This window comes from Melospiza georgiana, chromosome 15, assembly GCF_028018845.1.
Source record: "Melospiza georgiana isolate bMelGeo1 chromosome 15, bMelGeo1.pri, whole genome shotgun sequence".
NCBI classification, from domain to species: domain Eukaryota; kingdom Metazoa; phylum Chordata; class Aves; order Passeriformes; family Passerellidae; genus Melospiza; species Melospiza georgiana.
In genome coordinates this window covers 18,647,559-18,670,063 of record NC_080444.1, presented here as the reverse complement: position 1 = coordinate 18,670,063, position 22,505 = coordinate 18,647,559, and positions in this window count along the sequence as shown.

The following is a 22,505-nucleotide window of genomic DNA, read 5'->3' as shown; positions in this document are numbered from 1 at the left end:
CCACAACATGGCTGCTTTCACAGCTTTTTCCTTTGCACCATCCCTATACATAGGCTGATTTATCTGCCTAGGGTTAGGGTTTGGGTTCAGCCTAGGGCTAGGATTTTTTGAACCAGGAAGCCCTGAGTTCCAGGCTTACTGCAGCTGCCAAAGGCATCCCAAAGGGAGCGCAGAAGTGCCACAACATGGCTGCTTTCACAGCTTTTTCCTTAGGAAGAACCCTCATACCCGGCTGATTTACCTTCCTAGGGTTACTGTTAGGCTTAGGCCTAGGACTTTAAAAACCAGGAAGCCCTGTGCTCCAGGCACACTGCAGCTGTTCAATTCATCCCAAGGGCAGCGCAAAAGTGACACAACTTGGCTGCCTCCACTGCTATTTCCATGAGACCATCCCGAACCATAGGCTGATTTTCCTTCCTAGCGTTGAGGTTTGAGTTAGGCCTAGGGTTAGGGTTCTTTTAACCTGAAAGCCCTGAGTTCCAAGAACACAGCAGCTGCGAAGGACTACCCAAGAAGAGCACAAAAGTACCACAACATGCCTGCCTCCACAGCTATTTCCTTGGGGACATCCCTAATTCCTGGCTGATTTGCCTTTCTCGTCGTCGGGCTGGGGTTAGGTAGGCCTTGTGCTAGGATTTTTAAAATCAGGAAGCCCAGACCTCCAGGCACACTGGAGCTGTGAAAGGCATCCAAAAGGGAGGGCAAAAGTGCCACAACATGGCTGCTTTCACAGCTTTTTCCTTGGCACCATCCCTACACCTAGGCTGATTTATCTGCCTAGGGTTAGGGTTAGGGTTCAGCCTAGGGCTAGGATATTTTGAACCAGGAAGCCCTGAGTTCCAGGCTTACTGCAGCTGTCAAAGGCATCCCAAAGTGAGCTCAGAAATGCCACAACATGGCTGCTTACACAGCTTTTTCCTTAGGAGGAACCCGCATACCCGGCTGATTTACCTTCGTAGGGTTTCTATTAGGCTTAGGCCTAGGACTTTAAAATCAGGAAGCCCAGACCTCCAGGTACACTGGAGCTGTGAAAGGCATCCAAAAGGGAGTGCAAAAGTGCCACAACATGGCTGCTTTCACAGCTATTTCCTTGGGGACATCCCTAATTCCTGGCTGATTTGCCTTTCTCGTCGTCGGGTTGGGGTTATGTAGGCCTTGTGCTAGGATTTTTAAAATCAGGAAGCCCAGACCTCCAGGCACACTGGAGCTGTGAAAGGCATCCAAAAGGGAGTGCAAAAGTGCCACAACATGGCTGCTTTCACAGCTTTTTCCTTTGCACCATCCCTATACCTTGGCTGATTTATCTGCCTAGGGTTAGGGTTAGGGTTCAGCCTAGGGCTAGGATTTTTTGAACCAGGAAGCCCTGAGTTCCAGGCTGACTGCAGCTGCCAAAGGCATCCCAAAAGGAGTGCAAAAGTGCCACAACATGGCTGCTTTCACAGCTTTTTCCTTAGGAAGAACCCTAATACCCGGCTGATTTACCTTCCCAGGGTTAGTGCTAGGCTTAGGCCTTGGACTTTAAAATCAGGAAGCCCAGACCTCCAGGCACACTGGAGCTGTGAAAGGCATCCGAAAGGGAGGGCAAAAGTGCCACCACATGGCTGGTTTCACAGCTTTTTCCTTTGCACCATCCCTATACCTAGGCTGATTTATCTGCCTAGGGTTAGGGTTAGGGTTCAGCCTAGGGCTAGGATATTTTGAACCAGGAAGCCCTGAGTTCCAGGCTTACGGTAGCTGTCAAAGGCATCCCAAAGTGAGCTCAGAAGTGCCACAACATGGCTGCTTTCACAGCTTTTTCCTTAGGAAGAACCCTCATACCCGGCTGATTTACCTTCCTAGGGTTACTGTTAGGCTTAGGCCTAGGACATTTAAAACCAGGAAGCCCTGTGCTCCAGGCACACTGCAGCTGTTCAAGGCATCCGAAAGGGAGGGCAAAAGTGACACAACTTGGCTGCCTCCACTGCTATTTCCATGAGACCATCCCCAACCATAGGCTGATTTTCCTTCCTAGCGTTGAGGTTTGAGTTAGGCCTAGGGTTAGTGTTCTTTTAACCAGAAAGCCCTGAGTTCCAAGAACACAGCAGCTGCGAAGGACTACCCAAGAAGAGCACAAAAGTACCACAACATGCCTGCCTCCACAGCGATTTCCTTGGGGACATCCCTAATTCCTGGCTGATTTGCCTTTCTCGTCGTCAGGTTGGGGTTAGGTAGGACTTGTGCTAGGATTTTTAAAATCAGGAAGCCCAGACCTCCAGGCACACTGGAGTAGTGAAAGGCATCAAAAAGGGAGTGCAAAAGTGCCACAACATGGCTGCTTTCACAGCTTTTTCGTTGGCACCATCCCTATGCCTAGGCTGATTTATCTGCCTAGGGTTAGGGTTAGGCTACTGCGTAGGGCTAGGATTTTTTGAACCAGGAAGCCCTGAGTTCCAGGCTTACTGCAGGTGCCAAAGGCATCCCAAAAGGGAGCGCAGAAGTGCCACAACATGGCTGCTTTCACAGCTTTTTCCTTAGGAAGAACCCTAATACCCGGCTGATTTACCTTCCCAGGGTTAGTGCTAGGCTTAGGCCTCGGACTTTAAAATCAGGAAGCCCAGACCTCCAGGCACACTGGAGCTGTGAAAGGCATCCAAAAGGGAGTGCAAAAGTGCCACAACATGGCTGCTTTCACAGCTTTTTCCTTTGCACCATCCCTATACATAGGCTGATTTATCTGCCTAGGGTTAGGGTTTGGGTTCAGCCTAGGGCTAGGATTTTTTGAACCAGGAAGCCCTGAGTTCCAGGCTTACTGCAGCTGCCAAAGGCATCCCAAAGGGAGCGCAGAAGTGCCACAACATGGCTGCTTTCACAGCTTTTTCCTTAGGAAGAACCCTCATACCCGGCTGATTTACCTTCCTAGGGTTACTGTTAGGCTTAGGCCTAGGACTTTAAAAACCAGGAAGCCCTGTGCTCCAGGCACACTGCAGCTGTTCAATTCATCCCAAGGGCAGCGCAAAAGTGACACAACTTGGCTGCCTCCACTGCTATTTCCATGAGACCATCCCGAACCATAGGCTGATTTTCCTTCCAAGCGTTGAGGTTTGAGTTAGGCCTAGGCTAAGGGTTCTTTTAACCTGAAAGCCCTGAGTTCCAAGAACACAGCAGCTGCGAAGGACTACCCAAGAAGAGCACAAAAGTACCACAACATGCCTGCCTCCACAGCTATTTCCTTGGGGACATCCCTAATTCCTGGCTGATTTGCCTTTCTCGTCATCGGGCTGGGGTTAGGTAGGACTTGTGCTAGGATTTTTAAAATCAGGAAGCCCAGACCTCCAGGCACACTGGAGCTGTGAAAGGCATCCAAAAGGGAGTGCAAAAGTGCCACAACATGGCTGCTTTCACAGCTTTTTCCTTGGCACCATCCCTATACCTAGGCTGATTTATCTGCCTAGGGTTAGGGTTAGGCTTCAGTCTAGGGCTAGGATATTTTGAACCAGGAAGCCCTGAGTACCAGGCTTACTGCAGCTGCCAAAGGCATCCCAAAGTGAGCTCAGAAATGCTACAACATGGCTGCTTACACAGCTTTTTCCTTAGGAGGAACCCTCATACCCGGCTGATTTACCTTCGTAGGGTTTCCATTAGGCTTAGGCCTAGGACTTTAAAATCAGGAAGCCCAGACCTCCAGGCACACTGGAGCTGTGAAAGGCATCCAAAAGGGAGGGCAAAAGTGCCACCACATGGCTGGTTTCACAGCTTTTTCCTTTGCACCATCCCTATACCTAGGCTGATTTACCTGCCTAGGGTTAGGGTTAGGGTTCAGCCTAGGGCTAGGATATTTTGAACCAGGAAGCCCTGAGTTCCAGGCTTACTGCAGCTGTCAAAGGCATCCCAAAGTGAGCTCAGAAATGCCACAACATGGCTGCTTTCACAGCTTTTTCCTTTGGAAGAACTCTCATACCCGGCTGATTTACCTTCCTAGGGTTACTGTTAGGCTTAGGCCTAGGACTTTGAAAACCAGGAAGCCCTGTGCTCCAGGCTTACTGCAGCTGTTCAAGGCATCCGAAAGGGAGGGCAAAAGTGACAAAACTTGGCTGCCTCCACTGCTATTTCCATGAGACCATCCCCAACCATAGGCTGATTTTCCTTCCTAGCATTGAGGTTTGAGTTAGGCCTAGGGTTAGGGTTCTTTTAACCAGAAAGTCCTGAGTTCCAAGAACACAGCAGGTGCGAAGGACTACCCAAGAAGAGCACAAAAGTACCACAACATGCCTGCCTCCACAGCGATTTCCTTGGGGACATCCCTAATTCCTGGCTGATTTGCCTTTCTCGTCGTCAGGTTTGGGTTAGGTAGGCCTTGTGCTAGGATTTTTAAAATCAGGAAGCCCAGACCTCCAGGCACACTGGAGCTGTGAAAGGCACCCAAAAGGGAGTGCAAAAGTGCCACAACATGGCTGCTTTCACAGCTTTTTCCTTGGCACCATCCCTATACCTAGGCTGATTTATCTGCCTAGGGTTAGGGTTAGGGTTCAGCCTAGGGCTAGGATTTTTTGAATCAGGAAGCCCTGAGTTCCAGGCTTACTGCAGCTGCCAAAGGCATCCCAAAGGGAGCGCAGAAGTGCCACAACATGGCTGCTTTCACAGCTTTTTCCTTAGGAAGAACCCTAATACCCGGCTGATTTACCTTCCTAGGGTTACTGTTAGGCTTAGGCCTAGGACTTTGAAAACCAGGAAGCCCTGTGCTCCAGGCACACTGCAGCTGTTCAATTCATCCCAAGGGCAGCGCAAAAGTGACACAACTTGGCTGCCTCCACTGCTATTTCCATGAGACCATCCCCAACCATAGGCTGATTTTCCTTCCTAGCGTTGAGGTTTGAGTTAGGCCTAGGGTTAGGGTTCTTTTAACCTGAAAGCCCTGAGTTCCAAGAACACAGCAGCTGCGAAGGACTACCCAAGAAGAGCACAAAAGTACCACAACATGCCTGCCTCCACAGCTATTTCCTTGGGGACATCCCTAATTCCTGGCTGATTTGCCTTTCTCGTCGTCGGGTTGGGGTTAGGTAGGCCTTGTGCTAGGATTTTTAAAATCAGGAAGCCCAGACCTCCAGGCACACTGGAGCTGTGAAAGGCATCCAAAAGGGAGGGCAAAAGTGCCACCACATGGCTGGTTTCACAGCTTTTTCCTTTGCACCATCCCTATACCTAGGCTGATTTATCTGCCTAGGGTTAGGGTTAGGGTTCAGCCTAGGGCTAGGATATTTTGAACCAGGAAGCCCTGAGTTCCAGGCTTACTGCAGCTGTCAAAGGCATCCCAAAGTGAGCTCAGAAATGCCACAACATGGCTGCTTTCACAGCTTTTTCCTTTGGAAGAACTCTCATACCCGGCTGATTTACCTTCCTAGGATTACTGTTAGGCTTAGGCCTAGGACATTTAAAACCAGGAAGCCCTGTGCTCCAGGCACACTGCAGCTGTTCAAGGCATCCGAAAGGGAGGGCAAAAGTGACACAACTTGGCTGCCTCCACTGCTATTTCCATGAGACCATCCCCAACCATAGGCTGATTTTCCTTCCTAGCGTTGAGGTTTGAGTTAGGCCTAGGGTTAGGGTTCTTTTAACCAGAAAGCCCTGAGTTCCAAGAACACAGCAGCTGCGAAGGACTACCCAAGAAGAGCACAAAAGTACCACAACATGCCTGCCTCCACAGCGATTTCCTTGGGGACATCCCTAATTCCTGGCTGATTTGCCTTTCTCGTCGTCAGGTTGGGGTTAGGTAGGACTTGTGCTAGGATTTTTAAAATCAGGAAGCCCAGACCTCCAGGCACACTGGAGCTGTGAAAGGCATCCAAAAGGGAGTGCAAAAGTGCCACAACATGGCTGCTTTCACAGCTTTTTCGTTGGCACCATCCCTATACCTAGGCTGATTTATCTGCCTAGGGTTAGGGTTAGGGTTCAGCCTAGGGCTAGGATTTTTTGAATCAGGAAGCCCTGAGTTCCAGGCTTACTGCAGCTGCCAAAGGCATCCCAAAGGGAGCGCAGAAGTGCCACAACATGGCTGCTTTCACAGCTTTTTCCTTAGGAAGAACCCTAATACCCGGCTGATTTACCTTCCTAGGGTTACTGTTAGGCTTAGGCCTAGGACTTTGAAAACCAGGAAGCCCTGTGCTCCAGGCACACTGCAGCTGTTCAATTCATCCCAAGGGCAGCGCAAAAGTGACACAACTTGGCTGCCTCCACTGCTATTTCCATGAGACCATCCCCAACCATAGGCTGATTTTCCTTCCTAGCGTTGAGGTTTGAGTTAGGCCTAGGGTTAGGGTTCTTTTAACCTGAAAGCCCTGAGTTCCAAGAACACAGCAGCTGCGAAGGACTACCCAAGAAGAGCACAAAAGTACCACAACATGCCTGCCTCCACAGCTATTTCCTTGGGGACATCCCTAATTCCTGGCTGATTTGCCTTTCTTGTCGTCGGGCTGGGGTTAGGTAGGCCTTGTGCTAGGATTTTTAAAATCAGGAAGCCCAGACCTCCAGGCACACTGGAGCTGTGAAAGGCATCCAAAAGGGAGTGCAAAAGTGCCACAACATGGCTGCTTTCACAGCTTTTTCCTTGGCACCATCCCTATACCTAGGCTGATTTATCTGCCTAGGGTTAGGGTTAGGCTTCAGCCTAGGGCTAGGATTTTTTGAATCAGGAAGCCCTGAGTTCCAGGCTTACTGCAGCTGCCAAAGGCATCCCAAAGGGAGCGCAGAAGTGCCACAACATGGCTGCTTTCACAGCTTTTTCCTTAGGAAGAACCCTAATACCCGGCTGATTTACCTTCCTAGGGTTACTGTTAGGCTTAGGCCTAGGACTTTGAAAACCAGGAAGCCCTGTGCTCCAGGCACACTGCAGCTGTTCAATTCATCCCAAGGGCAGCGCAAAAGTGACACAACTTGGCTGCCTCCACTGCTATTTCCATGAGACCATCCCCAACCATAGGCTGATTTTCCTTCCTAGCGTTGAGGTTTGAGTTAGGCCTAGGGTTAGGGTTCTTTTAACCTGAAAGCCCTGAGTTCCAAGAACACAGCAGCTGCGAAGGACTACCCAAGAAGAGCACAAAAGTACCACAACATGCCTGCCTCCACAGCTATTTCCTTGGGGACATCCCTAATTCCTGGCTGATTTGCCTTTCTTGTCGTCGGGCTGGGGTTAGGTAGGCCTTGTGCTAGGATTTTTAAAATCAGGAAGCCCAGACCTCCAGGCACACTGGAGCTGTGAAAGGCATCCAAAAGGGAGTGCAAAAGTGCCACAACATGGCTGCTTTCACAGCTTTTTCCTTGGCACCATCCCTATACCTAGGCTGATTTATCTGCCTAGGGTTAGGGTTAGGCTTCAGCCTAGGGCTAGGATATTTTGAACCAGGAAGCCCTGAGTTCCAGGCTTACTGCAGCTGTTAAAAACATCCCAAAGTGAGCTCAGAAATGCCACAACATGGCTGCTTACACAGCTTTTTCCTTAGGAGGAACCCGCATACCCGGCTGATTTACCTTCGTAGGGTTTCTATTAGGCTTAGAACTAGGACTTTAAAATCAGGAAGCCCAGACCTCCAGGTACACTGGAGCTGTGAAAGGCATCCAAAAGGGAGTGCAAAAGTGCCACAACATGGCTGCTTTCACAGCTATTTCCTTGGGGACATCCCTAATTCCTGGCTGATTTGCCTTTCTCGTCGTCGGGTTGGGGTTATGTAGGCCTTGTGCTAGGATTTTTAAAATCAGGAAGCCCAGACCTCCAGGCACACTGGAGCTGTGAAAGGCATCCAAAAGGGAGTGCAAAAGTGCCACAACATGGCTGCTTTCACAGCTTTTTCCTTTGCACCATCCCTATACCTTGGCTGATTTATCTGCCTAGGGTTAGGGTTAGGGTTCAGCCTAGGGCTAGGATTTTTTGAACCAGGAAGCCCTGAGTTCCAGGCTGACTGCAGCTGCCAAAGGCATCCCAAAAGGAGTGCAAAAGTGCCACAACATGGCTGCTTTCACAGCTTTTTCCTTAGGAAGAACCCTAATACCCGGCTGATTTACCTTCCCAGGGTTAGTGCTAGGCTTAGGCCTTGGACTTTAAAATCAGGAAGCCCAGACCTCCAGGCACACTGGAGCTGTGAAAGGCATCCGAAAGGGAGGGCAAAAGTGCCACCACATGGCTGGTTTCACAGCTTTTTCCTTTGCACCATCCCTATACCTAGGCTGATTTATCTGCCTAGGGTTAGGGTTAGGGTTCAGCCTAGGGCTAGGATATTTTGAACCAGGAAGCCCTGAGTTCCAGGCTTACGGTAGCTGTCAAAGGCATCCCAAAGTGAGCTCAGAAGTGCCACAACATGGCTGCTTTCACAGCTTTTTCCTTAGGAAGAACCCTCATACCCGGCTGATTTACCTTCCTAGGGTTACTGTTAGGCTTAGGCCTAGGACATTTAAAACCAGGAAGCCCTGTGCTCCAGGCTTACTGCAGCTGTTCAAGGCATCCGAAAGGGAGGGCAAAAGTGACACAACTTGGCTGCCTCCACTGCTATTTCCATGAGACCATCCCCAACCATAGGCTGATTTTCCTTCCTAGCGTTGTGGTTTGAGTTAGGCCTAGGGTTAGTGTTCTTTTAACCAGAAAGCCCTGAGTTCCAAGAACACAGCAGCTGCGAAGGACTACCCAAGAAGAGCACAAAAGTACCACAACATGCCTGCCTCCACAGCGATTTCCTTGGGGACATCCCTAATTCCTGGCTGATTTGCCTTTCTCGTCGTCAGGTTGGGGTTAGGTAGGACTTGTGCTAGGATTTTTAAAATCAGGAAGCCCAGACCTCCAGGCACACTGGAGCTGTGAAAGGCATCCAAAAGGGAGTGCAAAAGTGCCACAACATGGCTGCTTTCACAGCTTCTTCCTTGGCACCATCCCTATACCTAGGCTGATTTATCTGCCTAGGGTTAGGTTTAGGCTTCAGCCTAGGGCTAGGATTTTTTGAACCAGGAAGCCCTGAGTTCCAGGCTTACTGCAGCTGCCAAAGGCATCCCAAAGGGAGCGCAGAAGTGCCACAACATGGCTACTTTCACAGCTTTTTCCTTAGGAAGAACCCTAATACCCGGCTGATTTACCTTCCTAGCGTTAATGTTAGGCTTAGGCCTAGGACTTTGAAAACCAGGAAGCCCTGTGCTCCAGGCACACTGCAGCTGTTCAATTCATCCCAAGGGCAGCGCAAAAGTGACACAACTTGGCTGCCTCCACTGCTATTTCCATGAGACCATCCCCAACCATAGGCTGATTTTCCTTCCAAGCGTTGAGGTTTGAGTTAGGCCTAGGCTAAGGGTTCTTTTAACCTGAAAGCCCTGAGTTCCAAGAACACAGCAGCTGCGAAGGACTACCCAAGAAGAGCACAAAAGTACCACAACATGCCTGCCTCCACAGCTATTTCCTTGGGGACATCCCTAATTCCTGGCTGATTTGCCTTTCTCGTCATCGGGCTGGGGTTAGGTAGGACTTGTGCTAGGATTTTTAAAATCAGGAAGCCCAGACCTCCAGGCACACTGGAGCTGTGAAAGGCATCCAAAAGGGAGTGCAAAAGTGCAACAACATGGCTGCTTTCACAGCTTTTTCCTTGGCACCATCCCTATACCTAGGCTGATTTATCTGCCTAGGGTTAGGGTTAGGCTTCAGCCTAGGGCTAGGATATTTTGAACCAGGAAGCCCTGAGTACCAGGCTTACTGCAGCTGCCAAAGGCATCCCAAAGTGAGCTCAGAAATGCTACAACATGGCTGCTTACACAGCTTTTTCCTTAGGAGGAACCCTCATACGCGGCTGATTTACCTTCGTAGGGTTTCCATTAGGCTTAGGCCTAGGACTTTAAAATCAGGAAGCCCAGACCTCCAGGCACACTGGAGCTGTGAAAGGCATCCAAAAGGGAGGGCAAAAGTGCCACCACATGGCTGGTTTCACAGCTTTTTCCTTTGCACCATCCCTATACCTAGGCTGATTTATCTGCCTAGGGTTAGGGTTAGGCTTCAGCCTAGGGCTAGGATATTTTGAACCAGGAAGCCCTGAGTTCCAGGCTTACTGCAGCTGTCAAAGGCATCCCAAAGTGAGCTCAGAAATGCCACAACATGGCTGCTTTCACAGCTTTTTCCTTTGGAAGAACTCTCATACCCGGCTGATTTACCTTCCTAGGGTTACTGTTAGGCTTAGGCCTAGGACTTTGAAAACCAGGAAGCCCTGTGCTCCAGGCTTACTGCAGCTGTTCAAGGCATCCGAAAGGGAGGGCAAAAGTGACAAAACTTGGCTGCCTCCACTGCTATTTCCATGAGACCATCCCCAACCATAGGCTGATTTTCATTCCTAGCATTGAGGTTTGAGTTAGGCCTAGGGTTAGGGTTCTTTTAACCAGAAAGCCCTGAGTTCCAAGAACACAGCAGCTGCGAAGGACTACCCAAGAAGAGCACAAAAGTACCACAACATGCCTGCCTCCACAGCGATTTCCTTGGGGACATCCCTAATTCCTGGCTGATTTGCCTTTCTCGTCGTCAGGTTGGGGTTAGGTAGGACTTGTGCTAGGATTTTTAAAATCAGGAAGCCCAGACCTCCAGGCACACTGGAGCTGTGAAAGGCACCCAAAAGGGAGTGCAAAAGTGCCACAACATGGCTGCTTTCACAGCTTTTTCCTTGGCACCATCCCTATACCTAGGCTGATTTATCTGCCTAGGGTTAGGGTTAGGGTTCAGCCTAGGGCTAGGATTTTTTGAATCAGGAAGCCCTGAGTTCCAGGCTTACTGCAGCTGCCAAAGGCATCCCAAAGGGAGCGCAGAAGTGCCACAACATGGCTGCTTTCACAGCTTTTTCCTTAGGAAGAACCCTAATACCCGGCTGATTTACCTTCCTAGGGTTACTGTTAGGCTTAGGCCTAGGACTTTGAAAACCAGGAAGCCCTGTGCTCCAGGCACACTGCAGCTGTTCAATTCATCCCAAGGGCAGCGCAAAAGTGACACAACTTGGCTGCCTCCACTGCTATTTCCATGAGACCATCCCCAACCATAGGCTGATTTTCCTTCCTAGCGTTGAGGTTTGAGTTAGGCCTAGGGTTAGGGTTCTTTTAACCTGAAAGCCCTGAGTTCCAAGAACACAGCAGCTGCGAAGGACTACCCAAGAAGAGCACAAAAGTACCACAACATGCCTGCCTCCACAGCTATTTCCTTGGGGACATCCCTAATTCCTGGCTGATTTGCCTTTCTCGTCGTCGGGTTGGGGTTAGGTAGGCCTTGTGCTAGGATTTTTAAAATCAGGAAGCCCAGACCTCCAGGCACACTGGAGCTGTGAAAGGCATCCAAAAGGGAGGGCAAAAGTGCCACCACATGGCTGGTTTCACAGCTTTTTCCTTTGCACCATCCCTATACCTAGGCTGATTTATCTGCCTAGGGTTAGGGTTAGGGTTCAGCCTAGGGCTAGGATATTTTGAACCAGGAAGCCCTGAGTTCCAGGCTTACTGCAGCTGTCAAAGGCATCCCAAAGTGAGCTCAGAAATGCCACAACATGGCTGCTTTCACAGCTTTTTCCTTTGGAAGAACTCTCATACCCGGCTGATTTACCTTCCTAGGATTACTGTTAGGCTTAGGCCTAGGACATTTAAAACCAGGAAGCCCTGTGCTCCAGGCACACTGCAGCTGTTCAAGGCATCCGAAAGGGAGGGCAAAAGTGACACAACTTGGCTGCCTCCACTGCTATTTCCATGAGACCATCCCCAACCATAGGCTGATTTTCCTTCCTAGCGTTGAGGTTTGAGTTAGGCCTAGGGTTAGGGTTCTTTTAACCAGAAAGCCCTGAGTTCCAAGAACACAGCAGGTGCGAAGGACTACCCAAGAAGAGCACAAAAGTACCACAACATGCCTGCCTCCACAGCGATTTCCTTGGGGACATCCCTAATTCCTGGCTGATTTGCCTTTCTCGTCGTCAGGTTGGGGTTAGGTAGGACTTGTGCTAGGATTTTTAAAATCAGGAAGCCCAGACCTCCAGGCACACTGGAGCTGTGAAAGGCATCCAAAAGGGAGTGCAAAAGTGCCACAACATGGCTGCTTTCACAGCTTTTTCCTTGGCACCATCCCTATACCTAGGCTGATTTATCTGCCTAGGGTTAGGGTTAGGCTTCAGCCTAGGGCTAGGATTTTTTGAATCAGGAAGCCCTGAGTTCCAGGCTTACTGCAGCTGCCAAAGGCATCCCAAAGGGAGCGCAGACGTGCCACAACATGGCTGCTTTCACAGCTTTTTCCTTAGGAAGAACCCTAATACCCGGCTGATTTACCTTCCTAGGGTTACTGTTAGGCTTAGGCCTAGGACTTTGAAAACCAGGAAGCCCTGTGCTCCAGGCACACTGCAGCTGTTCAATTCATCCCAAGGGCAGCGCAAAAGTGACACAACTTGGCTGCCTCCACTGCTATTTCCATGAGACCATCCCGAACCATAGGCTGATTTTCCTTCCTAGCGTTGAGGTTTGAGTTAGGCCTAGGGTTAGGGTTCTTTTAACCTGAAAGCCCTGAGTTCCAAGAACACAGCAGCTGCGAAGGACTACCCAAGAAGAGCACAAAAGTACCACAACATGCCTGCCTCCACAGCTATTTCCTTGGGGACATCCCTAATTCCTGGCTGATTTGCCTTTCTTGTCGTCGGGCTGGGGTTAGGTAGGCCTTGTGCTAGGATTTTTAAAATCAGGAAGCCCAGACCTCCAGGCACACTGGAGCTGTGAAAGGCATCCAAAAGGGAGTGCAAAAGTGCCACAACATGGCTGCTTTCACAGCTTTTTCCTTGGCACCATCCCTATACCTAGGCTGATTTATCTGCCTAGGGTTAGGGATAGGCTTCAGCCTAGGGCTAGGATATTTTGAACCAGGAAGCCCTGAGTTCCAGGCTTACTGCAGCTGTTAAAGGCATCCCAAAGTGAGCTCAGAAATGCCACAACATGGCTGCTTACACAGCTTTTTCCTTAGGAGGAACCCGCATACCCGGCTGATTTACCTTCGTAGGGTTTCTATTAGGCTTAGAACTAGGACTTTAAAATCAGGAAGCCCAGACCTCCAGGTACACTGGAGCTGTGAAAGGCATCCAAAAGGGAGTGCAAAAGTGCCACCACATGGCTGGTTTCACAGCTTTTTCGTTGGCACCATCCCTATACCTAGGCTGATTTATCTGCCTAGGGTTAGGGTTAGGGTTCAGCCTAGGGCTAGGATTTTTTGAACCAGGAAGCCCTGAGTTCCAGGCTTGCTGCAGCTGCCAAAGGCATCCTAAAGTGAGCTCAGAAATGCCACAACATGGCTGCTTTCACAGCTTTTTCCTTAGGAAGAACCCTCATACCCGGCTGATTTACCTTCCTAGGGTTACTGTTAGGCTTAGGCCTAGGACTTTGAAAACCAGGAAGCCCTGTGCTCCAGGCACACTGCAGCTGTTCAAGGCATCCCAAGGGGAGCGCAAAAGTGACACAACCTGGATGCCTCCACTGCTATTTCCATGAGACCATCCCCAACCATAGGCTGATTTTCCTTCCTAGCGTTGAGGTTTGAGTTAGGCCTAGGGTTAGTGTTCTTTTAACCAGAAAGCCCTGAGTTCCAAGAACACAGCAGCTGCGAAAGTACACCCAAGAAGAGCACAAAAGTACCACAACATGCCTGCCTCCACAGCGATTTCCTTGGGGACATCCCTAATTCCTGGCTGATTTGCCTTTCTCGTCGTCAGGTTGGGGTTAGGTAGGACTTGTGCTAGGATTTTTAAAATCAGGAAGCTCAGACCTCCAGGCACACTGGAGTAGTGAAAGGCATCAAAAAGGGAGTGCAAAAGTGCCACAACATGGCTGCTTTCACAGCTTTTTCGTTGGCACCATCCCTATGCCTAGGCTGATTTATCTGCCTAGGGTTAGGGTTAGGCTACTGCGTAGGGCTAGGATTTTTTGAACCAGGAAGCCCTGAGTTCCAGGCTTACTGCAGGTGCCAAAGGCATCCCAAAAGGGAGCGCAGAAGTGCCACAACATGGCTGCTTTCACAGCTTTTTCCTTAGGAAGAACCCTAATACCCGGCTGATTTACCTTCCCAGGGTTAGTGCTAGGCTTAGGCCTCGGACTTTAAAATCAGGAAGCCCAGACCTCCAGGCACACTGGAGCTGTGAAAGGCATCCAAAAGGGAGTGCAAAAGTGCCACAACATGGCTGCTTTCACAGCTTTTTCCTTTGCACCATCCCTATACATAGGCTGATTTATCTGCCTAGGGTTAGGGTTAGGGTTCAGCCTAGGGCTAGGATTTTTTGAACCAGGAAGCCCTGAGTTCCAGGCTTACTGCAGCTGCCAAAGGCATCCCAAAGGGAGCGCAGAAGTGCCACAACATGGCTGCTTTCACAGCTTTTTCCTTAGGAAGAACCCTCATACCCGGCTGATTTACCTTCCTAGGGTTACTGTTAGGCTTAGGCCTAGGACTTTAAAAACCAGGAAGCCCTGTGCTCCAGGCACACTGCAGCTGTTCAATTCATCCCAAGGGCAGCGCAAAAGTGACACAACTTGGCTGCCTCCACTGCTATTTCCATGAGACCATCCCCAACCATAGGCTGATTTTCCTTCCTAGCGTTGAGGTTTGAGTTAGGCCTAGGGTTAGGGTTCTTTTAACCTGAAAGCCCTGAGTTCCAAGAACACAGCAGCTGCGAAGGACTACCCAAGAAGAGCACAAAAGTACCACAACATGCCTGCCTCCACAGCTATTTCCTTGGGGACATCCCTAATTCCTGGCTGATTTGCCTTTCTCGTCGTCGGGCTGGGGTTAGGTAGGCCTTGTGCTAGGATTTTTAAAATCAGGAAGCCCAGACCTCCAGGCACACTGGAGCTGTGAAAGGCATCCAAAAGGGAGGGCAAAAGTGCCACAACATGGCTGCTTTCACAGCTTTTTCCTTGGCACCATCCCTACACCTAGGCTGATTTATCTGCCTAGGGTTAGGGTTAGGGTTCAGCCTAGGGCTAGGATATTTTGAACCAGGAAGCCCTGAGTTCCAGGCTTACTGCAGCTGCCAAAGGCATCCCAAAGTGAGCTCAGAAATGCCACAACATGGCTGCTTACACAGCTTTTTCCTTAGGAGGAACCCTCATACCCGGCTGATTTACCTTCGTAGGGTTTCTATTAGGCTTAGGCCTAGGACTTTAAAATCAGGAAGCCCAGACCTCCAGGTACACTGGAGCTGTGAAAGGCATCCAAAAGGGAGTGCAAAAGTGCCACCACATGGCTGGTTTCACAGCTTTTTCCTTTGCACCATCCCTATACCTAGGCTGATTTATCTGCCTAGGGTTAGGGTTAGGGTTAGGGTTAGGGTTCAGCCTAGGGCTAGGATTTTTTGAACCAGGAAGCCCTGAGTTCCAGGCTTACTGCAGCTGCCAAAGGCATCCCAAAGGGAGCGCAGAAGTGCCACAACATGGCTGCTTTCACAGCTTTTTCCTTAGGAAGAACCCTCATACCCGGCTGATTTACCTTCCTAGGGTTACTGTTAGGCTTAGGCCTAGGACTTTGAAAACCAGGAAGCCCTGTGCTCCAGGCACACTGCAGCTGTTCAATTCATCCCAAGGGCAGCGCAAAAGTGACACAACTTGGCTGCCTCCACTGCTATTTCCATGAGACCATCCCGAACCATAGGCTGATTTTCCTTCCAAGCGTTGAGGTTTGAGTTTGGCCTAGGGTTAGGGTTCTTTTAACCAGAAAGCCCTGAGTTCCAAGAACACAGCAGCTGCGAAGGACTACCCAAGAAGAGCACAAAAGTACCACAACATGCCTGCCTCCACAGCTATTTCCTTGGGGACATCCCTAATTCCTGGCTGATTTGCCTTTCTCGTCGTCGGGTTGGGGTTAGGTAGGACTTGTGCTAGGATTTTTAAAATCAGGAAGCCCAGACCTCCAGGCACACTGGAGCTGTGAAAGGCATCCAAAAGGGAGTGCAAAAGTGCCACCACATGGCTGGTTTCACAGCTTTTTCCTTTGCACCATCCCTATACCTAGGCTGATTTATCTGCCTAGGGTTAGGGTTAGGCTTCAGCCTAGGGCTAGGATATTTTGAACCAGGAAGCCCTGAGTTCCAGGCTTACTGCAGCTGCCAAAGGCATCCCAAAGGGAGCACAGAAGTGCCACAACATGGCTGCTTTCACAGCTTTTTCCTTAGGAAGAACCCTCATACCCGGCTGATTTACCTTCCTAGGGTTACTGTTAGGCTTAGGCCTAGGACTTTTAAAACCGGGAAGCCCTGTGCTCCAGGCACACTGCAGCTGTTCAAGGCATCCAAAGGGGAGCGCAAAAGTGACACAACTTGGCTGCCTCCACTGCTATTTCCATGAGACCATCCCCAACCATAGGCTGATTTTCCTTCCTAGCGTTGAGGTTTGAGTTAGGCCTAGGGTTAGTGTTCTTTTAACCAGAAAGCCCTGAGTTCCAAGAACACAGCAACTGCGAAAGTACACCCAAGAAGAGCACAAAAGTACCACAACATGCCTGCCTCCACAGCGATTTCCTTGGGGACATCCCTAATTCCTGGCTGATTTGCCTTTCTCGTCGTCGGGTTGGGGTTAGGTAGGCCTTGTGCTAGGATTTTTAAAATCAGGAAGCCCAGACCTCCAGGCACACTGGAGCTGTGAAAGGCATCCAAAAGGGAGTGCAAAAGTGCCACAACATGGCTGCTTTCACAGCTTTTTCCTTAGGAAGAACTCTCATACCCGGCTGATTTACCTTCCTAGGGTTACTGTTAGGCTTAGGCCTAGGACTTTGAAAACCAGGAAGCCCTGTGCTCCAGGCACACTCCAGCTGTTCAAGGCATCCGAAAGGGAGGGCAAAAGTGACAAAACTTGGCTGCCTCCACTGCTATTTCCATGAGACCATCCCCAACCATAGGCTGATTTTCCTTCCTAGCATTGAGGTTTGAGTTAGGCCTAGGGTTAGGGTTCTTTTAACCAGAAAGCCCTGAGTTCCAAGAACACAGCAGGTGCGAAGGACTACCCAAGAAGAGCACAAAAGTACCACAACATGCCTGCCTCCACAGCGATTTCCTTGGGGACATCCCTAATTCCTGGCTGATTTGCCTTTCTCGTCGTCAGGTTGGGGTTAGGTAGGACTTGTGCTAGGATTTTTAAAATCAGGAAGCCCAGACCTCCAGGCACACTGGAGCTGTGAAAGGCACCCAAAAGGGAGTGCAAAAGTGCCACAACATGGCTGCTTTCACAGCTTTTTCCTTGGCACCATCCCTATACCTAGGCTGATTTATCTGCCTAGGGTTAGGGTTAGGGTTCAGCCTAGGGCTAGGATTTTTTGAATCAGGAAGCCCTGAGTTCCAGGCTTACTGCAGCTGCCAAAGGCATCCCAAAGGGAGCGCAGAAGTGCCACAACATGGCTGCTTTCACAGCTTTTTCCTTAGGAAGAACCCTAATACCCGGCTGATTTACCTTCCTAGGGTTACTGTTAGGCTTAGGCCTAGGACTTTGAAAACCAGGAAGCCCTGTGCTCCAGGCACACTGCAGCTGTTCAATTCATCCCAAGGGCAGCGCAAAAGTGACACAACTTGGCTGCCTCCACTGCTATTTCCATGAGACCATCCCCAACCATAGGCTGATTTTCCTTCCTAGCGTTGAGGTTTGAGTTAGGCCTAGGGTTAGGGTTCTTTTAACCTGAAAGCCCTGAGTTCCAAGAACACAGCAGCTGCGAAGGACTACCCAAGAAGAGCACAAAAGTACCACAACATGCCTGCCTCCACAGCGATTTCCTTGGGGACATCCCTAATTCCTGGCTGATTTGCCTTTCTCGTCGTCGGGTTGGGGTTAGGTAGGCCTTGTGCTAGGATTTTTAAAATCAGGAAGCCCAGACCTCCAGGCACACTGGAGCTGTGAAAGGCATCCAAAAGGGAGGGCAAAAGTGCCACCACATGGCTGGTTTCACAGCTTTTTCCTTTGCACCATCCCTATACCTAGGCTGATTTATCTGCCTAGGGTTAGGGTTAGGGTTCAGCCTAGGGCTAGGATATTTTGAACCAGGAAGCCCTGAGTTCCAGGCTTACTGCAGCTGTCAAAGGCATCCCAAAGTGAGCTCAGAAATGCCACAACATGGCTGCTTTCACAGGTTTTTCCTTTGGAAGAACTCTCATACCCGGCTGATTTACCTTCCTAGGGTTACTGTTAGGCTTAGGCCTAGGACATTTAAAACCAGGAAGCCCTGTGCTCCAGGCACACTGCAGCTGTTCAAGGCATCCGAAAGGGAGGGCAAAAGTGACACAACTTGGCTGCCTCCACTGCTATTTCCATGAGACCATCCCCAACCATAGGCTGATTTTCCTTCCTAGCGTTGAGGTTTGAGTTAGGCCTAGGGTTAGGGTTCTTTTAACCAGAAAGCCCTGAGTTCCAAGAACACAGCAGCTGCGAAGGACTACCCAAGAAGAGCACAAAAGTACCACAACATGCCTGCCTCCACAGCGATTTCCTTGGGGACATCCCTAATTCCTGGCTGATTTGCCTTTCTCGTCGTCAGGTTGGGGTTAGGTAGGACTTGTGCTAGGATTTTTAAAATCAGGAAGCCCAGACCTCCAGGCACACTGGAGCTGTGAAAGGCATCCAAAAGGGAGTGCAAAAGTGCCACAACATGGCTGCTTTCACAGCTTTTTCCTTGGCACCATCCCTATACCTAGGCTGATTTATCTGCCTAGGGTTAGGGTTAGGCTTCAGCCTAGGGCTAGGATTTTTTGAATCAGGAAGCCCTGAGTTCCAGGCTTACTGCAGCTGCCAAAGGCATCCCAAAGGGAGCGCAGAAGTGCCACAACATGGCTGCTTTCACAGCTTTTTCCTTAGGAAGAACCCTAATACCCGGCTGATTTACCTTCCTAGGGTTACTGTTAGGCTTAGGCCTAGGACTTTGAAAACCAGGAAGCCCTGTGCTCCAGGCACACTGCAGCTGTTCAATTCATCCCAAGGGCAGCGCAAAAGTGACACAACTTGGCTGCCTCCACTGCTATTTCCATGAGACCATCCCCAACCATAGGCTGATTTTCCTTCCTAGCGTTGAGGTTTGAGTTAGGCCTAGGGTTAGGGTTCTTTTAACCTGAAAGCCCTGAGTTCCAAGAACACAGCAGCTGCGAAGGACTACCCAAGAAGAGCACAAAAGTACCACAACATGCCTGCCTCCACAGCGATTTCCTTGGGGACATCCCTAATTCCTGGCTGATTTGCCTTTCTTGTCGTCGGGCTGGGGTTAGGTAGGCCTTGTGCTAGGATTTTTAAAATCAGGAAGCCCAGACCTCCAGGCACACTGGAGCTGTGAAAGGCATCCAAAAGGGAGTGCAAAAGTGCCACAACATGGCTGCTTTCACAGCTTTTTCCTTGGCACCATCCCTATACCTAGGCTGATTTATCTGCCTAGGGTTAGGGTTAGGCTTCAGCCTAGGGCTAGGATTTTTTGAATCAGGAAGCCCTGAGTTCCAGGCTTACTGCAGCTGCCAAAGGCATCCCAAAGGGAGCGCAGAAGTGCCACAACATGGCTGCTTTCACAGCTTTTTCCTTAGGAAGAACCCTAATACCCGGCTGATTTACCTTCCTAGGGTTACTGTTAGGCTTAGGCCTAGGACTTTGAAAACCAGGAAGCCCTGTGCTCCAGGCACACTGCAGCTGTTCAATTCATCCCAAGGGCAGCGCAAAAGTGACACAACTTGGCTGCCTCCACTGCTATTTCCATGAGACCATCCCCAACCATAGGCTGATTTTCCTTCCTAGCGTTGAGGTTTGAGTTAGGCCTAGGGTTAGGGTTCTTTTAACCTGAAAGCCCTGAGTTCCAAGAACACAGCAGCTGCGAAGGACTACCCAAGAAGAGCACAAAAGTACCACAACATGCCTGCCTCCACAGCTATTTCCTTGGGGACATCCCTAATTCCTGGCTGATTTGCCTTTCTTGTCGTCGGGCTGGGGTTAGGTAGGCCTTGTGCTAGGATTTTAAAATCAGGAAGCCCAGAGCTCCAGGCACACTGGAGCTGTGAAAGGCATCCAAAAGGGAGTGCAAAAGTGCCACAACATGGCTGCTTTCACAGCTTTTTCCTTGGCACCATCCCTATACCTAGGCTGATTTATCTGCCTAGGGTTAGGGATAGGCTTCAGCCTAGGGCTAGGATATTTTGAACCAGGAAGCCCTGAGTTCCAGGCTTACTGCAGCTGTTAAAGGCATCCCAAAGTGAGCTCAGAAATGCCACAACATGGCTGCTTACACAGCTTTTTCCTTAGGAGGAACCCGCATACCCGGCTGATTTACCTTCGTAGGGTTTCTATTAGGCTTAGAACTAGGACTTTAAAATCAGGAAGCCCAGACCTCCAGGTACACTGGAGCTGTGAAAGGCATCCAAAAGGGAGTGCAAAAGTGCCACCACATGGCTGGTTTCACAGCTTTTTCGTTGGCACCATCCCTATACCTAGGCTGATTTATCTGCCTAGGTTAGGGTTAGGGTTCAGCCTAGGGCTAGGATTTTTTGAACCAGGAAGCCCTGAGTTCCAGGCTTACTGCAGCTGCCAAAGGCATCCTAAAGTGAGCTCAGAAATGCCACAACATGGCTGCTTTCACAGCTTTTTCCTTAGGAAGAACCCTCATACCCGGCTGATTTACCTTCCTAGGGTTACTGTTAGGCTTAGGCCTAGGACTTTGAAAACCAGGAAGCCCTGTGCTCCAGGCACACTGCAGCTGTTCAAGGCATCCCAAGGGGAGCGCAAAAGTGACACAACCTGGATGCCTCCACTGCTATTTCCATGAGACCATCCCCAACCATAGGCTGATTTTCCTTCCTAGCGTTGAGGTTTGAGTTAGGCCTAGGGTTAGTGTTCTTTTAACCAGAAAGCCCTGAGTTCCAAGAACACAGCAGCTGCGAAAGTACACCCAAGAAGAGCACAAAAGTACCACAACATGCCTGCCTCCACAGCGATTTCCTTGGGGACATCCCTAATTCCTGGCTGATTTGCCTTTCTCGTCGTCAGGTTGGGGTTAGGTAGGACTTGTGCTAGGATTTTTAAAATCAGGAAGCCCAGACCTCCAGGCACACTGGAGCTGTGAAAGGCATCCAAAAGGGAGTGCAAAAGTGCCACAACATGGCTGCTTTCACAGCTTTTTCGTTGGCACCATCCCTATGCCTAGGCTGATTTATCTGCCTAGGGTTAGGGTTAGGCTACTGCGTAGGGCTAGGATTTTTTGAACCAGGAAGCCCTGAGTTCCAGGCTCACTGCAGGTGCCAAAGGCATCCCAAAAGGGAGCGCAGAAGTGCCACAACATGGCTGCTTTCACAGCTTTTTCCTTAGGAAGAACCCTAATACCCGGCTGATTTACCTTCCCAGGGTTAGTGCTAGGCTTAGGCCTCGGACTTTAAAATCAGGAAGCCCAGACCTCCAGGCACACTGGAGCTGTGAAAGGCATCCAAAAGGGAGTGCAAAAGTGCCACAACATGGCTGCTTTCACAGCTTTTTCCTTTGCACCATCCCTATACATAGGCTGATTTATCTGCCTAGGGTTAGGGTTTGGGTTCAGCCTAGGGCTAGGATTTTTTGAACCAGGAAGCCCTGAGTTCCAGGCTTACTGCAGCTGCCAAAGGCATCCCAAAGGGAGCGCAGAAGTGCCACAACATGGCTGCTTTCACAGCTTTTTCCTTAGGAAGAACCCTCATACCCGGCTGATTTACCTTCCTAGGGTTACTGTTAGGCTTAGGCCTAGGACTTTAAAAACCAGGAAGCCCTGTGCTCCAGGCACACTGCAGCTGTTCAATTCATCCCAAGGGCAGCGCAAAAGTGACACAACTTGGCTGCCTCCACTGCTATTTCCATGAGACCATCCCCAACCATAGGCTGATTTTCCTTCCTAGCGTTGAGGTTTGAGTTAGGCCTAGGGTTAGGGTTCTTTTAACCTGAAAGCCCTGAGTTCCAAGAACACAGCAGCTGCGAAGGACTACCCAAGAAGAGCACAAAAGTACCACAACATGCCTGCCTCCACAGCTATTTCCTTGGGGACATCCCTAATTCCTGGCTGATTTGCCTTTCTCGTCGTCGGGCTGGGGTTAGGTAGGCCTTGTGCTAGGATTTTTAAAATCAGGAAGCCCAGACCTCCAGGCACACTGGAGCTGTGAAAGGCATCCAAAAGGGAGGGCAAAAGTGCCACAACATGGCTGCTTTCACAGCTTTTTCCTTGGCACCATCCCTATACATAGGCTGATTTATCTGCCTAGGGTTAGGGTTAGGGTTCAGCCTAGGGCTAGGATATTTTGAACCAGGAAGCCCTGAGTTCCAGGCTTACTGCAGCTGCCAAAGGCATCCCAAAGTGAGCTCAGAAATGCCACAACATGGCTGCTTACACAGCTTTTTCCTTAGGAGGAACCCTCATACCCGGCTGATTTACCTTCGTAGGGTTTCTATTAGGCTTAGGCCTAGGACTTTAAAATCAGGAAGCCCAGACCTCCAGGTACACTGGAGCTGTGAAAGGCATCCAAAAGGGAGTGCAAAAGTGCCACCACATGGCTGGTTTC